The 18040-nt window shown below is 36.2% G+C and overlaps 2 protein-coding genes across 3 annotated transcripts in view; one reads left to right on the forward strand and one right to left on the reverse strand.

The window, feature by feature from the left end:
* The window catches only part of LOC150102732 (protein ZBED8-like), a 120241-nt gene that overhangs the window by 68434 nt on the left and 33767 nt on the right, over positions 1–18040 (forward strand). The window lies entirely within an intron of this gene.
* The window catches only part of LOC150102733 (uncharacterized), a 258688-nt gene that overhangs the window by 65754 nt on the left and 174894 nt on the right, over positions 1–18040 (reverse strand). The window contains exon 6 of one of the 2 annotated variants that reach the window (XR_016548923.1): positions 14519–15205. The exons of the other annotated variant lie outside the window; for it this stretch is intronic. The gene's annotated coding sequence lies outside the window, so the exon portion shown is untranslated. Of the gene's footprint in view, positions 1–14518; positions 15206–18040 lie in introns of those variants that run through there. 2 annotated transcript variants of the gene reach the window in all.

The raw sequence follows: 18040 nt of genomic DNA on the forward strand, positions 1-18040 counted from the left end.
GAGCTTGATTACAGATTCATATACATTCATTTTAAAAAAAGTGTTTTAGATTAAATCGTACTCTTATTTGATAAGTGTACAGTAATGCCAGTTGTCTGTCCTTAAAGACATTCTCATTTCACTAATAATACAGTGACAGTAATGGCGGTCATTACTGACTTCTGCTTGCCATCTAATCGAATAGTTGCAAGCAGTGCAGCCATGCATTGGTGATTAACAACTAGGTTGGAAGAGTGCTGATATCCAAGTAATGGACTGACAAGAAGAAAATTAAGAACAAAGATCAGAGGATTTGTTTTGGAAGTTCATATATGACTATGATGGGAATGTCAAAACAGGCATCTCTCTCCAAAAATGAATTTTTAGATAAAAGTGAATCCTGTGGTTGATTGACTAATAGTATGATTAAATGAATAGAGACACCCAATAAATGTTCTATTTTAAAGTTAAAAAAAAATTTTTTTTCTTTCTCTGTCTCAAGGACATAAGGAATATGATAAACAAATTACTATTATTCAAAACAAGAGAAAGTCAAGACGATCAGAATTGTAAAGCAGTGCAAATGAAGAAGAGTGCTATTTTTCCTGATATATTCTATTTTTAAGATATATATATATATATATATATATATATATATATATACAGGGTGTTCGGGATAAATTTGACAGTTTCATAAGGAAAAAGAAAATCTTCTTTGTATCTATTAAATTTAATGAATTGACAAAAAAACATTACAGGCAGAGTTAATTACAATACTATCAACAAGATTTACTCAAAATAACCACCATTAGCATCGATCACAGCTTCAATTCTGCTTCGGAACCTCGAACAAGCTGATGCTACAGTCTCCCTGGGAAGGGCCGCAAAAACTGTTTTAATTTTATCCATTAACTGGGCTTTTGTATTACTGGAAGTGCGATTGGTGTCTTTTTCAACTGCGCCCCATACAAAATAATCCATGGGGTTAAGGTCTGGGGAGTTTGGAGGCCAAACATTTGGACTGGTGAAGTCGTAGAAATTTTCAGACAACCATTTTTGACTTTTCCCAGAGGTGTGGCAAGGGGCCGAATCCTGCTGCCATACATACGGCCTACCATTGGCTACCCTTGTTATCCAGGGCTTGACTACAGTTAGCAACTCCACGAACAAAGCCCGAATTCCAATGCCAGGGTTCTTCAACACCTGTTCCTGCAGATTTGCGAGGAATTCTGCTGTACAAACGCAATCAGATCGTCTGCTAGGGATCTTTCTTCTTGCTACATCCTCGTAGTCACCATTGCAAGTCTCTAGTTCATGCCTGATTGTTTTTACTGTATTCAGGGAGCATTGGGCAGCAGTCGTAATATCCTTATTTTGATGGCGGGCACGAATCATCATGATACAAGTTATTCTCTTCCATGATTCAGGTGGGTTCCAGCTATCCATCCTTTCTGACATCTTGTATATGAATGAAGAAGGGTCCAAACTTTTAAATGAAGAGAAGTGTGTGTTAATACATGTAACTTACGGAAAAATATAATTAATTATAAATATGTCAAATTTATCCCGAACACCCTGTATATATATATATTAAAAAATCACAAATTCTGGTAAAACAGAATTTGTGATTATGCTCACTAATCTGAAATTACTTGAGATAAGAGAATACTCATGCTGCATGTGATGGTGTCGAAGAAGATGCATATGCTGAATAAAGAAATAATGGACACTCTTATGGAAGCTAAATATTTCTGTAGATGGTTGCTGAAACTTTGTTTCATGTTGCTGTTTATGTAAAACAATACCCAAGAAAGCGAAGCATATTGGGTAATGGATACCTCACCAAAAAATGCTAAATTAGATCTGAATAATATAAAAGTTTAATTTATATTAAAAGAGAAATTAAAAAGACATACTTGGTTGTCTATTTTTAGAAGGCGGGGATGACAAGATATTTGGAACCAAACTTGATTGAGCCAAAATGTATGATAAGAGAAAAGTGCTCAGAATGAAGCTCAGTTGTATGAATTTAAATAGGTATAATCAAATAGTGAGCCTCCGTACCTCAGTCAGTATAGATGAAGACCTCTGGTCAGAAAGACCTGGGTTCGATTCCTGTCCATGACGTGAGGAACCTTTATCTGATCTCTATCGAATAAATATGAGTTAACTGGTCTCATACAGAGGTGGAGGTTTTTCTCCCAGTAACTCAGGTTTTTCATCCCTCAAAACAGGCAAACCGGTCCCGTGAACACACAAAGCAACAGTCATAAGCACTTACAAGGAAGGCAATGAGAAACCACCTTGCGTCACATCTCCCTAATAATCAGTTAAAACCCTCTCAAAGAGAGGAGGCCACAGGATTAGGAATCAAATAGTCAAAAATGAAACCTGAATAAAAACATAAGCGAAGGAAATGATGAATCAAATAGACCACATTTTTTGAAAGATTAAAAATCAAAATTATAAAAACTAAAAAATTTTCAAAACCCAAAATTAAAGAACAAAAGAGGAACAAAAATTAGTACATACATAACCAGCAACATAAGAGTGAGGATATAGCTCAGTGGTAGAGCATTTGACTGCAGACTGAGGGGTCGGCCCTCGACAACACACACACACACACTGTGTGTGTGTGTGTGTGTTGCCCATGTATGATAATGCAGAGCTGCAGAGAAGAGCATCAATAATGAACAACATGTTGAAAGAGGGGCTTGGAATACATGGTTGCTCTTTAAGGGCATTTCAGTACAGAAAGGACTGTATGGGAGAGATGGCCTGCATCTGAATGAGGAAAGACATAGGCATCTGGAGAGAATGTTGTTCTCTGAACAAGTCAGTATGTCAAATGCAGGAAACTAGAATTATCAGGGTGGATGGCAGCAGGGGTGGCCTCTTGTGGGAATAAGCGCTTGAGAGAAAGGGGAATACATCAGGTAATGCTGAATCCAGTGGAGTCAGGAGGGGATAATGATAGATATAGAAACGGTGACAATGCCTTGAATCTTCATACTAATGCCAGGAGTATACGGAATAAAGGAGATGAATTGGTGGCACCGATAGCATCAGCCTGTCCAAAGATTATTGGGATCTCTGAGGTGTAATTGACGGAGGATGATATACTGACAGGAAGAGAAGTAGCAGTGCATGTCGTTTTTTTACAGGATACAAAGGAAAAACACAGTACTGCTTACAATACGTGATGACTATGTCCTCTCAACATGGAGGATTTGGAGGGCAATGGCGCTAATAGTTTTGAAAGCATATGGTGTAAAGTAGAGGTGGGCAGGACAGGATATTTAGTGGTGTATTGCTACAAGCCATGGAGCATGATATACTGACAGGAGGAAAAGTGAAGAGCAGAAGTTTAGGCAGTTGAGCTGGCTAGTGGAAAAAGATTGATTGTTATTGGAAGGCATAATGATAGAAACAATAACTACAGCAGTATTGGGAAGAGGAAACTGCATGTAGTAAAGGAATGGAATTTCTGGAATTCTTGAGGGGCAAATGTCTTACACAACATATAGTAGACGACCAGTTTTAGATTTGGTCATAGCTTCAGAAGATCTGATTATAACTGAGAGAGTATCTCTGCCCCAACTGGAAAGAGTGACTATGTCATTTTGACTTGGAAGATGAATAGACATGCAGGAGTATCAAAGAGAAAGGAATGTATGTGGAATTATAAGGAAGGTGATTATAACAGTCTTAGATATTAACTTGGAGTAGGAACTGGAAAGGAAAGATATCATCAGTGCTTGGGAAGTTGTAAAGGAATATTTATTAGCAGTAATAACAAGTTGTATATGGTGAAGAGAATGACAAACAATACCAAATGGAAACTGCTGGCAAAAAAGAGGTTATGGAAAAAATATAAGGAGAGGAGTAGCAAGCAGTTGCACAAAGAATATAAGACTCAGGAAAGGAGATTGACCGGTATGGTAAGGAAGGCAAAAAGTGGAATACAAGAAGAAATTGGCCCTGAGATCAAAAGAAATCCTAAAGAATTTTTTTGCTATATGGTCAGTAGGAGGAGAAATGATTGTGGAAGAATGACATTGCTGTATAAAAATGGGAATTTTATACTAGTGACTAGTGCAAAGGACATAGCAGAGTTGTTAAATGAACACTTTATTGAGGTATTTCATTCTGGAGAAATAGGTTTTAATACTAGAAGGATAGTGCAGGTTCAAGGTTTAGAAATGCAAGAAGAGAGAGTGTGTTTCAAATATTGAGTATTCTGGCTGTCAATAAAGCAATGAGAGACTAGATGGGATTTTGCCATGGGTTTTGAGAGAATGTGACCTAGCTTTTCAATGAAAGTCTAGTCATGGGAAAGGTGCCAAGAAGTGGTAGGACAAGATAGTGCCACTGCATAATGCTGCTTGAAGACTGGAAGTGTCAAACTATAGACCAGTTCATATTTAATCAGTAGTTGATAAAATTTTGGAGAAATTAGTGAGGAATCATTTGTTGTACTGGGCAGATGAGGGTCTTGTTATCTGTGAGATTCAGCATGGATTTGTTAAAGGATACTCTTGTTTTAGTAAAATGATTGCCTTTTCTAATAAAGTGAGAAGAGTGGTTGATGAAGGAAAGGCCTATTCTGCCATTTTTTTGGATTTCACAAAGGCATCTGAGAGAGCACCACATGATAATCTGATATTTAAGTTGCAGCACATGGGTTTAGATGTCAGGTAAATGAACGGAATTTGGGATTGGCTATCTGATGGATATCAGAGAGCTGTGTATGGGGGGCAGTATCAAGGAGGCAAAAGGTTACAAGTGGGGTCCCACGGGGCTCAGTACTGGGACCTGTACTGTTTAACCTTTATGCCAATGGATTGCAGGGGATATTCAGTTGTTTGCAGGCTAGGGTTATTAGTAATACTGCAGATGTGGCAGCCCTGCAAGAGGATTTGAATAAAAGGAACAGATGGGCAAATGAATGGGGATGTCAGGTTAATGTGTAGCTAAATGTGAAGTCTTGAAGTTTGGGATACATTGATGGGAGGCTGCATACTCTGTAAGAGGAACTGTACTAGAGCAAGTAGGGAAGGCAAGGAACCTGGGGGGGGGGGGGGGGTGATTGATAGAAACCTGAAATTCAGGAAACCTATTGCAAAGGTGGTAAAGAGGATACAAGTATCATGGTATAGCCATTTCATTCACCCAATTCTGCTGTCACCTTATTATAAAATATGAATAAATTACAGGCAGGACCTACCTTTCACAAAGCCATGCTGCCCACTATAAAGTATCATATTCCTATCCACCCATTCCTTAATTTTACTTTAACCAACTTTTCCAATACTTTCACCACTACGCCAGAGATACTAACTGGCCTGTAGTTTGCTACTTCTGTCTTGAAGCCACCTTTATACATGTTAGTGGAACTATCTTACCCTCTTTCCATTCTTTTGGGACCTAGCCAGAGCTGAGATTTAGATTAAACAACTTCGTAAGAGGTTGTGCCAGTTCTCGTAGCACGAGCAGACATAACATCCATACCCACTGTTGTATTCACATTGATATTTTTCAATATACTGAGTACGTCCTCCTGTTCATCTACCTCAATGCTCACATCAGTCTCTCTGTCATCTCAGTAACTGCAAAGTCATCACCCATATGATATACCCTTGCAAAGTAATCACTTAGTAACTGAACTATTTCTTCTGCTTCTGTCACTTTCCAATCAACAGCACTGAGTAAAATTATCTTTCCATAATCATTCTTTCTCATTCTTGATATGTAGCAAAAGAACTCTTTTGGATTTACTTTGGACTGCTTAGCTTATTTTCTCTCAAAATTTCATTTAGCTTTCCTTACCATACTAGTTACCCTTTTTTGCTTGCCTTATACTGCTCATGAACATGCTGATGATCTTGTTGTTTATATTCTTCCACAATGCTTTCTTTTTTTTGCAGCTCCTTCTTTATATTTGAATCATCGACTTAATTTATCTTCCTGACGCTGGGTATGTGCTTTGATACTGCCTAACTCAAACTATCCTTAACCACTTTCCATGCACTAAAGACATTCATTTCATGTCGTTTCATGCACCATGCAACTGCTCTTAAGTTTGTCATAATCACCAGCTTTGTAGTTCTGAATAAACCCTATCTTGACTGAAATTTCCACATGTTGAGCAACCTCCCAGGACAAGACTGCATGGGTACCCTCTCCAGTCAGGGATAGAATTGCTGCTGCAGTTATAAACAGATCTTCTGATGCTATTACCAAATCCAACACTCACAAATCTCTGGTCCCTTCCACCATGTGCTGTTTCAGATAATTATCCCTTAGTAACTGTATAAATTCCATTTCCATTGTGCCCTTTCTTCCTTCCAATTTATATCAACATAGCTGAAGTCTCCTGTGATAATTGCACGGCCTGCACTCATTGTGCTAATCTGCTGATGAATATCATCCACATTTTCATCTGGACTCCCAGGTCTATAGCAGCAACAAACAATATATTTTGTCCAATTGGTCTCTATCTCAAACCAGACAGCCTCAAATGAACCATTTCCATTAGATCTACCATCTTGCTTAACTTCTATTTTTCTTGGTTGAAGTTCTTCAGTTATCATTAATAATACCCATCCTCCTGCCTATTTCTTCTATCTTCTCTGAAAATACAATATCATTCCACTCTATCCCTGTTACTACATCATTCTCTGACAACCCGGTCTTCCTGATGCCAATAATTTTTGGCCAAGTTGAGTTGATCAATGATAAAAACTCCTCTCCTTTATTTCTGATGCTTCGGGCATTCGTGTACATGCATTTCAACATCCCCTTGGGACCACAATTACTCTTACTTAATGTCATTACCTGCCCATTTTCTGCCTCAACACCTGGGAAACTCCATCCAGCTCTTAATAATCATTCCTGCACTCATTCTTATCTATCCCTGGGGTGGCTAGACACATGCTTAATTACTTCTTTCCTAATATCTCTAGTTTCCTTTGTTATGCCCTTCCAAACTCTCACTGAACAATACTTTCTTCAAGCACCAACTCCAAACCATTTAAGTGCAGTCCATCAATCATATAACAGGTCCTTACATTCATTAAATTCACTCCACATGTCTATAAACTGCACACCATTCCTCCTGCACAATCTTCTCATTGACAATCATGTTGTTACATCCTTGCCATAGGTTATCAAATCTGAAATCATCACTTATCATGCTCCAGCACAAGATTTCCTTACCTCATCTTAGCTCTCATTTCTATGCTCTGCTACATTACATCCATGCTGCTTTTCTGTCTCTAAAAACTGATTCATACAGTATCATTATTCAAACTGTGAGATTATCTTCCTAGTAAACATTCATAACAAAAACTAAAACTCCCAATTCAGAAGGAAAGCAGAATTTACTATTAGTCATGATGTAACCCAAATTGTTAACCTGCCATCCAGAATACTATATAATCATCATTCTTTCAACAACTCTGGACATACCTTAACCGGTTCTCCTTCCAAATACACTATAAATGTTTGCCCTCCTGGAAACTCTGATCATAATCTTATGCACATCTCCTTTTCTACATACCAATTTCTGCACAGCAAATCCCAGCTTTGTACACTATGGCACTATAGTAGTGTCAAGTGGGATGATCTCCGGGATTTCTATGCATCTTTTCCATGGTCTGAGTACTGTTTCCACTCTCTCAATCCAAACATCTACTCTGACCAAAGAACTGAAATAATTATCGGAATGAGGGTCTTCATTACCCACTCCAAGATAAGGCATCAGTCTTTTTTGTTCAACTCTTATAATAGATGACCAAAGCAAATCACCTACTACAATGCTGCAAACTGCTCACAGAATGCTGCCTCTTATCTTTTGGCATAAGGACATCAGAAAAATACTCAAAAGTCTTGATACTAATAAGTTCTCCAGTCCAAATGGTAATAAAAGCCTATGCTCCAGAACATCCACCGATCTTGCATCACTTTTGCAAGCTCTCATATTCATCTTTCCAATATTAACAAAGCAAGCTTTTATATGAACTGTTGCTAAAAAGTAAAAAAAATCAGCCATCAAAGTCTTGTCCCTCACCCAAGAACTTTCAAAAGTAATGAAGAAAGTAATCAATGGTGAGCTTCTTCGGTACGTAGAAGCCTATCAGTTAATTAGTGATCACCAATATGATTTCCACCATTCTTGTTCTACAGTGGACCTCCTTGCTAAACACACTTTTGGACCAGACCATGAAAAGATTCTTTGGAGAAATTTACACGTTCACTCTTGATACTTCCAATACATATGATCATGTCTAGCATTATAGCTTTCTCACCAACCAACCATCTTGTTTCCTTCCCATGCTTTTTTTTTTAAAATAAAAGAGAATGTCTAAGGCACATTGTATCGTATCAATCCACCTATATCTTGGTCTCCTTCTGGGTCGTTTTCCTGCCAACCTGGCAGAGAACACTTGTTTTGCTAATTTTTCCTCAACCATTCTGTTTAAGTGACCATACCATCTGAGATTAGCTCTGCTAAAGCATTTCTAGATGCCGACAATGTCAAGTTCTTTCCTAACAGCCTCATTTTTAATATGATATTGCCATTGATGCCATCTGTTCATGCCTCTAATCTTTCTCAGGACTCTCATATCTGCAGTCTCTAGTCTTTGGTCAAGTGTTTTACTTCTGACCCAGCTCTCAGATCCAGCTCTCAGTTCTGACTAATTTCTCTCTTATTCCATATGAATTTATTCAGTTGACTTCCTACCATACCAGCTTTGTTGATTCTGTTGTCTATTTCCATATTTAATTTACCATCTTCACTAAAAATCGTGCCTAAGTAATTGAAATGTTTTACTTGTTCCACAGGTTCCCCGTTCACAACACAGTTGACATTTTCAACAATTCTACCTATTTTCATTGTCTTTGTCTTTTTAATGCTGACCTTCATACCATATCTATTACAACAGTTATTCAATTTAGTCAGGAAATCTTGCAAACTTGTAGTGGATTTATTTAAAAGTATAACATCGTCCGCATAAAGCAAAGAGTTAACATTAACATCTCCAACACCACTTTCCTGCATAATGTGATCCATATAGATAATGAATAACAGAGGGGATAATGTACATCCTTCTCTCACACCAGATTTAACATTAAACCATCTCTCTGTACTTCCTTCAGTTCTAACTGTTGACTTACAACTCAAATAAAGACTAAGTATTGCTTAATATAATGCCCCATTGACACCATATAACTGTAGCGTATTGAATAGCTTCTCTCTTGGAACCTTGTCATATGCCTTTTCCAGATCGACAAAACTTAAATACAGATCTTTGTTATATTCCCATGCTTTCTCGACTATTTGTCGTAAAGTGAAGATCTGATCCTGACAGCCTCTATTTGGCCTGAATCCAGCTTGTTCTTCATCAAACTTTTCTTCCACAATTCTTCTCAACCGTTTCTCAAGTATACTTGCATAGATCTTGCCAGGAACACTCAGTAGGGAAATACCTCAATAATTCTCACATTCAGTTTTATTTCCATTTTTCTATATGGGCACTATTAGAGCTCTACTCCAATCATCGGAAATTCGTCCCTCTGTCCAGGCTTTCTGAACTATGCAGTGCAGCCACTGTAAGACTTTTATACCACCATACTTCAGCATTTCTGGTTGAATATCATCTACTCCTGTTGCCTTTCCACATTTCAACCCTTTGATGGCTTTATCCACTTCAAGTATGGATATGTATTCCTGACTGTATGCCTGTTGAGTGTTTTTTACCACTGTGCTAACACTGCTTGTTTCATTTAGCAATTTTTCAAAATAATTACTCCATACTTCAAGGATATCTTTTTCTTCTGTTTTCATGTCACCTTTATCATCTCTAACTCCTTTTACAGCACTCTTTCCTCCATTTCTAAGCTTCTTCAACAACCTCCAGAATATCTTACCACCTTCTTGATATTTATTTTGTATGTTCTTACCAAAGTCCTCCCATGACTTTTGTTTAGCTAGTTTTACACAGAGTTTTGCTTTCTTACATTTGTCTCTATATTCTCTAAGAGCAAAAGCTGACTTATTTGCCAGGAACTTTTGATATGATTTCTTCTTTTCCTTCACTGCCTGTGTCCACCATGGAGTCCTGATTTTTCTATCTTTGCAGACAACCTCACCATGCCTCTCTGGCTGAATCAATCAGGGTTTTCTTCAAGGCTTGCCACTGAATCTCCAAGGTTTGGTTCCTGTTCTCAAACTCTTTCATTTTTTCTTCAATAATCTTTGTGTATTTTAGTCTACAGTTCACATCTGAGAGCTGCTCAACTTTTATTTTCTTTAAAACTTTCTTAAATGTTATTCTTTTCAATATGAAATTCAATTTTATCCTGCTCAAGATTAAATAGTGATTGCTTCCAATTTCAAATCCTCTGTACACTCTGGTGTCCTGCACCAGTGAGAAAACATCACTATCAACAATAACATAGTCAATGAGACTTTTCTTATTCCTTGCCTCTTCTCTCCATGCGAATTTGTGCACATTTTTATGTTAGAACATGGTGTTAGTAATAACCAGTCCATGTCCTGAGCAGAAATCCCACAGATATTTGCCATTATTATTAGCTTTGCTCTTTTTCTTTCTTTAACATTGATTTCTTTAACATATAACAAAGCAGTGCCACACAAGGCACTGATTTGTTATAGGTCTTCTGATCTCTTGTATATGAGATTAATATATATATATATATATTTTTTTTTAAATTGAATGACTAGAAACTGAGAAAAATGAAAACAAAGTTTAATAGCACAACTAGTTTAGGCTTGTATGCCTTCTTCAGGTGCACATTAAAAAAGAAATAACCAGTAAAACATAGAGGAAATAATTGTAATCGTCACGGAAAGTTAGTATATATATATATTCAATGTCGAAACGTTGAAGTCTGCGCATTCAAAACTGTTCTCTCGTTGGCTTCATTTTGGGCATATGCATGCACATTTTTAATGTGCACCTGAAGAAGTCTGATACAAGCCAAAACTAGTTGTGCTATTAAACTTTGTTTTAATTTTTCTTGGTTTCTAGTCATTCGATTTTTTTGAAAAATGTATATCAACCGAGTAAATCATTCTTCCTACATATATCTACTCTATATATATATAAAAAGTTAAGCCAAAATTTGAAACGTTTTTATGTCATGTTTTTTTCTTACCGGCTTACCAGCCCGGAACTCAGGGGGGGATCTACACAAGAGGAAGATTTGTTTGAGGTTTGTGCTGCACACGTCGAGACACACGAATACAGAGAGCACGGGGTTGCATATTGTCAAAATTTCATCCATGCAATTGATCAAGATCGTGATGTGTCACAAATGATGGTTGATGTTTTCAGTATGATCCAGAAACGAAACACCAGAGCATGAAATTGCATGGAACATCATATCCATGGCAGAAGAAAGTCAGTTTGCAAAAATCACGCATCGGAACAATGGTCATTGTCTTCTTCAACACTGCTGGATAATTCCAGCAGTGATGAAGACTTGCCAATTACTCCAGGCACCACAGTAAATAGTCACTGTGGTGCCCAGAGTAATGCAATGTCTGTATGCTGCATGTGACATGTCAGGAAAAAACTGATCCACAACTACATGCTCGTGCACTGTGCACTGCCTGTGAAGCAGTTGCTGGCTGCGAAGTCGATCTGTGTGATCAAACATCCACCATATTCGCCAGATTTGGCTCCCATAGACTTTTTCCTCTTCCCAAAGATGAAGTGTGCCTTGAAAGGGGGCTCACTTCAGAGACATTGAGGCCATCCAACATGATGACACAGACACTGAAGGAGGTTCCCTGTTCAGGACTTCTACCATGCCTTCGAACACCTGTATGATAGATGTAAACGTTGCAGAGTTGGAGGAAGATTAAAGTCAGAATTTTGAATCTGTGTAATTGACAATTCCAAATACAGTTCTTCGATTGGATATAATAATTGGTGTCTCATTACTTAACAGGAAGAATGCGTATGGAAGTTACATGACAAAAACACAAAAGTGCAGAAAATCTAAACAAATAGTAGTTCATCTACAATAATAAATATCAGAATACAATGTTGCCTTACATTTGTAGCAGATTTGTATGCAAAGATCTGGAGTCACATTCATAATATACTTCATCATTTCACATGGCACTTAGTTGAGCACAGTAAGATTTGATATTGGAGGATTTGCAATGTTTTTTATCTCATGTTTCTTTGTTTTATTTTTATGGTAGTTGGCTTATTATTATTTTTTATTTAAGCATACACACTACATTCTACTATGCAAACTCCCAAAAAAATCCAACAGGATACAATAGCTCCTATTCATACAATACTGTATGCATGAAAGTGCATACGTATGTTGGCTGGCCCGAGTCTGAGTAACCAAGCAGTTATTATACTTACTATCCGACCAACAGGTTGTAGGTTTGAATCCTGCTGTAGACACGGATGTTTGTGATCGTCTTTGGGTGGTACATGAATTTCACTGCCTAGAGTATGACCACTGCCCAGCTAATAGGAGGTATGAAGTAGCTTGAAAATTTTCCATTTCTGATCTCTAATGCAGGGTTCTCAAATTATGTAAAAAATAAAAAAAAATCCTTAGCCCATCAACATTATGTTTATAACATTTCATGGATGGGACACACACTCACACAAATAGATGTATATATGACTAGCTTGCTTGGGGGGGGGGGGGGGATTCAGAAGGAAAAACCTACTCCCTTTTCATGAGACTGGTTGAATAATCTTGCAAAACAAATATTATTAAAGTCAGAATTTATATATATTTATATTACATATTCAACCATTCTGATGCTTTATTACAACACAATGGGTAAAAGAAGTAAGTATATTACTGATATTTCAATTTCAGTTATTGATGCAAGGTCAAGATTAAAATAATCACGTGGTGACAGAGATATACAATGAAGAAATAAGTACGGGCATGAAATGCTCAAGATAGGGAGTGTCCTAGTTAACTCTCTGAGTGGTGTCAAGGATAGCCAGTTGTTGCTGCATTGGGTCAAAGATGACACAGTATATCTTTGCCGAATGAGTTTTCTGAAAAGCATTTGCTGATTCCTAAAAGAGGGCTTGCACTTCTGAAGTGTAAAAGAAAAATCTCACAGTTGTGATTTTTCTCCATTTCACCACATGAAGAATACCAAGTTTGTTTCTGTATTGCTTCAAAACCATGAAATTTGGTGGTCTTCTCTTTATTCTACATCAGATTACCAATTTACACCTACCAGGAGTACAAGAATTGTACTCCTGGTAGGGGTTACATAATATGTTCTCTAATTAGCCTGAATGTTAGTGGGGGAGGTCATTTTTTTTATTTTTGCCAGACTGTATCTTCTAATAATAGTGAAACTATTTCAGATGTACTCTAGTTCATTTTGAAATAAAGTTCTAGGTGTTAGTGTTTTTACTATTCATAATACTATCATCGACAAAAGCATGTCAAGGATAATGTTGTGAATTGGTTCATATAATGGACCAATTCATAACAATCCACTTCTAAAGTAACTGAGTATTCTAGCGATTAGCATACGCTAACACAATACTAAATGTAAATAAATTTGGTGACCAAAGATCTTGATGAATGTCATCAACTACAAAAGCAGTAATGAAATACAAAATAAGAGTATAGTCGGATATTATCTTAAGTATTTCATCCTTTTTCAATTCTTTATTATATGGCTTTGCAATTACATTGTGATTGCTGAAGAACCTTCAGAATGCCTCAGTAACCAGAGGTGAAAAATTAACAGTAAAGCACTTATTTCTTTACCTAGAATGTTTTGATAATCCAATAAATATATTCCTTTGGAACAGCATTAATGCTATGGGGAAGCTATAGGTTGAACTGCTTAGTACTTTGTTATAGTCAACGAGTTCTTTATAGTGTGGAAGGATCTGATTTAGAGTCCACTGTATAATATAAAGAATCTTCTCATAAGGACTTTGCAACTGGAGGTGAGTTAGAAGATTTCATATGAAGGTGATAGTTCTTTGTTGTTGTTTTTTTCCCTCCTGGAATCTTTGTTTTTTCATCCCACAAAGCATGCAAATCAGCCAGAAGAATATACACAACATATATAACCCACTGTCCTCACAATCTTTGGTGTTTCTGCTGTAATTCAAAACATCATTTGATATGGTGAAAGTCACCATATCAAATTTAATATAATCCCTTATTACACTATATTGCTGCAAATAACTATGATTGTAAGTTATTTCATAAAGATCTGACTCAATACAAAACAATATCTAGTGATGTGCAACACATAGTATCTCTCATCCAAACAATTCCCACTTTCCTGTGGTGTGGCCTATTTCCACAAACAAGACTCAGGACTTGGTTAAGTATTGGTTCTTTGTAATTTGTAAACATACCTTCCCTAAATAAATATTTTTAACATGTAAACACACACACACACACACACACACACACACACACACACAAAAAAACCATAAACAACACTTTATTTACAAATATTTTGTCTTGGAACTAACAAGCTATCTTCAATGTCGGGGAACAGTTATACAAGGCAGAATGCTAACACTGGATTATTTAAAATGATATCAGCCATATATACATATGATGTGACAACATCAAGACATGATTATAATATAAACTAATGTTGACTAAAGAGAATGAGATTTTTCTATATTTTTGATAAAAACACACAACTGTTCTGATTTGAGTTCAGGCAGTGTATTAAGGCTTCAGCACTTTTCTTAAATAAACATTTGTATTTAAAGTGACATAAATGAAGTAATCAGGTTTATGACCAGATGATTCTATGTTCAGTATCTACACTATATTCTGCTAAGCCAGACTTCTCAGGTTTATTATAAGCAATATAAGTCCTGTACTCTTTTTACCACAGAATGACCAGTTTGTCCAAAATCAAGATTACAATCACAGGGAACTTGGTAAATGCCTGGGAAGGTAAGAGAAGATCATCTGTCCATGGAAGAAGGTAGTCAAGATGAGAGTTTATTGAGTGGAAAGGATGTCGTTATTAAGTTACATTTCTTTAAGATCCTTGAAACAGGTTCAGAAATGCAGTAGATGTAAGGAATCAGAATTCTTCCTTCTTCGTACTATTTCTTGCAGCTGGTGCACAGATCTGTTGTATTTGACTTTTGGAGAAACCATTTTTTAGCATAATGCTCTGGATGTTATGAATTTCTAGCCACAGGTCCTGAGGGTGGGAACAAACATAGGCACAGTTTATTAGATTCTTTATAATGTCTATCTTTTGAGAAAGATTATGAGCTGAATTATGTAGTATGTATTGGCCAATGAAGGTTGGTATATGGTGTACAGAAGTAATTAGCTCACCAGAAGAGGAATGGGAAAGCAAAATGCCCAAATAAGCCAGTTTGCTATCTTTTTTCAACTTCGATGTAAATTTTATATGAGGATTTAGACTATTTCTATTTTCTATGAACATAGGGAGTGTCTCTTGGATTGGGCAGATTGCAAATATTATCAATATGTTGTACCTAAAGGGATGGTTGGAGATGTAAGAAAATAAGGTGCTCTCAAAATATTCTGAGTAAAAATTAGCCAATTCAGGAAAGAATGACTGCCCATTGAAGTTGCTTCTATTTGAAGAGTCATTTTTGTAATTGAAGTAGCTGGAGTAAATTATGAAGTCAAACAGTTTTACTATGTCAGAAAGAAGGATTTGTGATATCAGCCGAAGAGAAGCATCAAGGGGAACACTGGTAGATAATGATTCCACATTTAGACTCATCATGATATTCATAACTTGAATGGGATGACTGTTGATTTTTATAAGAAAATCTGATGAATTTATGAATGATAATGTCCAATATGTGAACTTAATCGTCTGGTTAAAAATTTGGATACACAAGTGGAAGATGTTAGAAAATGTATGCAGTCAATGAGAGGGTGAAAGGGAATGCCATCTTTATGAATCTCAGGTAATCCATAAAAACGTGGAGTCAGAGCAAAGTGTAACTTTGACTTTTTGATATCTTTATCTAGACTTTATCACTTCATTTTACTTCTCACTTCACTTTTTTTTTTAATTTCCTCTAGTAAAGATTTCAATTTGTTGATTTGGATGTTAGTAGGATTATGGCTAATTTCTTATTATATAGATCTATCAGTTAGAAGAATGTTATTTTTCTACCAATTATAATTAAGTAGAGTAGATGTGACTTCTAGCAGAAATTTGTTAGCATCATCACTGGAAAGTCACTACCCATTTGTTATCAGGTGCAAATTGCACTGGTCACTGCTTTGTGAAGAGAAGTCGAATTTTCTTTCTAGACACTGCTTATTTTTAAAGAAGGAGCACTGGAGTGAACATTTAGATAAATGTAAAACTATATTCAATAAAAACTATATTCTGTTTTAATTACACAATTAAAGTCAGAAAAAAACTACCACAAAAATCCCAGAAAACAGAATAATAAAAGCCTAAAAACAATAAATTCCAATGCAAAAAAAAAAAAAAAAAAAACTGATATTCTATTCAAAATTTATTGGCTGAACATACATTACCACCCATCACATTATATGCACTCAAATCCCTGATCTGTTATTCCTCACAGAACCTCAACAGGCATTGTCAACAGCTACCGTCCAAATTATTCTCATCATACTTTATTCACAATATGATACAATGTGAAAAGGGAAAAGAGATTTACATTAAAAATTAAAGATTCCAAATTATGGTCTTCCAAGTCTCTCTATCGTGAACTAAACTCAGGATGTCTGATTTGATGTCAAAGCCACCTGAGTTGTAGTTTTTTGACTATACTTACAAGAGGTTCTTGCTTAGCCAGATTTACCAGAGCAGAGTTAGTGACATGTTCATCCAAGCGTATCCAAGGATCAGCCTGAGACAAGTAGTTCCAAAGGAGTTAATTACATTAGTAGATTTTTTGGTGCTTATTGTCCAGGTTTGAGAACCATACAAGAAGATGGATCTACTGGTTGCATGGTAATATAATCTTAATTTTGTCTTTAATGATATTAATGATGATTTCCAGATGGGACAGAGTTTGTTATGGAAGACTAGAGTCAGCTGTTTACGTTTTCTAATATCACTTTCTGTATTGCTGATGTACGATCCAAAATATTGAAAGTCCTAAATTATCCTAACCAAAATAATAATAATAATCTTAACATTCTGCACAATTTCCTCCTTCAATGAAAAAAGCACATTCATCAAACATGCTGGACATTGCAAAAACATGAATCTCTTATTCTGCCTCAAAATTTCATTACCATGCTTTATTTTCATTTGCTGCATTTATCCATTAACTAATTCTGATTTTTCTACAGTGCAATTATCTAAATATTGGAGGCTCTAAATTAGAGACTCAAATGTTCATAATTCACACTAGCTTCTCTTCTCAAAATTCACAAATCAACATGGAAAACATGATTTTTTTTTTTTAATGATCTAATACAAAATGTCATCTGCCAATCAACATATATTTGATAATCTTCATTCGCCCAACACTCTTGACCTTTCTTGGTTCAGCTCCTCCTGCAATTACACTACAGATACCAGCTCTTCTCTCTCTTGTAAAACTACTACTATCACCAGCTCTGCATCTACTTTTCTTCAGATCAAATTGGACCCAGCCAATCTTATCCTCATATCTACTGGCATTAAAAATGATACCATCTGGAATATGCTCAATGATTGCTACACCTGTTTTCCATGGTGTGATTGCTGTTTCTCCTGATCTCAACATCTGCTCCAGCCAAATAACTGAAATAATTCTCTCTGGAATGAGGCTCTTCATTCCTTACTCCACATAAATATCTAAGATTCCAAGATTTTCACCTTCAACAAGTGCCACAGCAGTTCAAGATAAAAATTCAGATCTAATGCCTCATTTGAAAACTCCACCCAAGACAAGACTACAGCGACAATACCTGTTTTTTTTTTTTTTTAAAAAAAAAGACAATTCCAAATCCAACTTTAAACAGATCAAATGCAGAAATCTTGTAACTTAAATAGCAGTTGAAAATCTTCTGATCATTCACT

The sequence above is a fragment of the Typopeltis vanoorti genome, chromosome 10 (assembly GCF_054136105.1).
Source record: "Typopeltis vanoorti isolate ZY-2024b chromosome 10, IOZ_Tvanoo_1.0, whole genome shotgun sequence".
Lineage (NCBI taxonomy): Eukaryota > Metazoa > Arthropoda > Arachnida > Uropygi > Thelyphonidae > Typopeltis > Typopeltis vanoorti.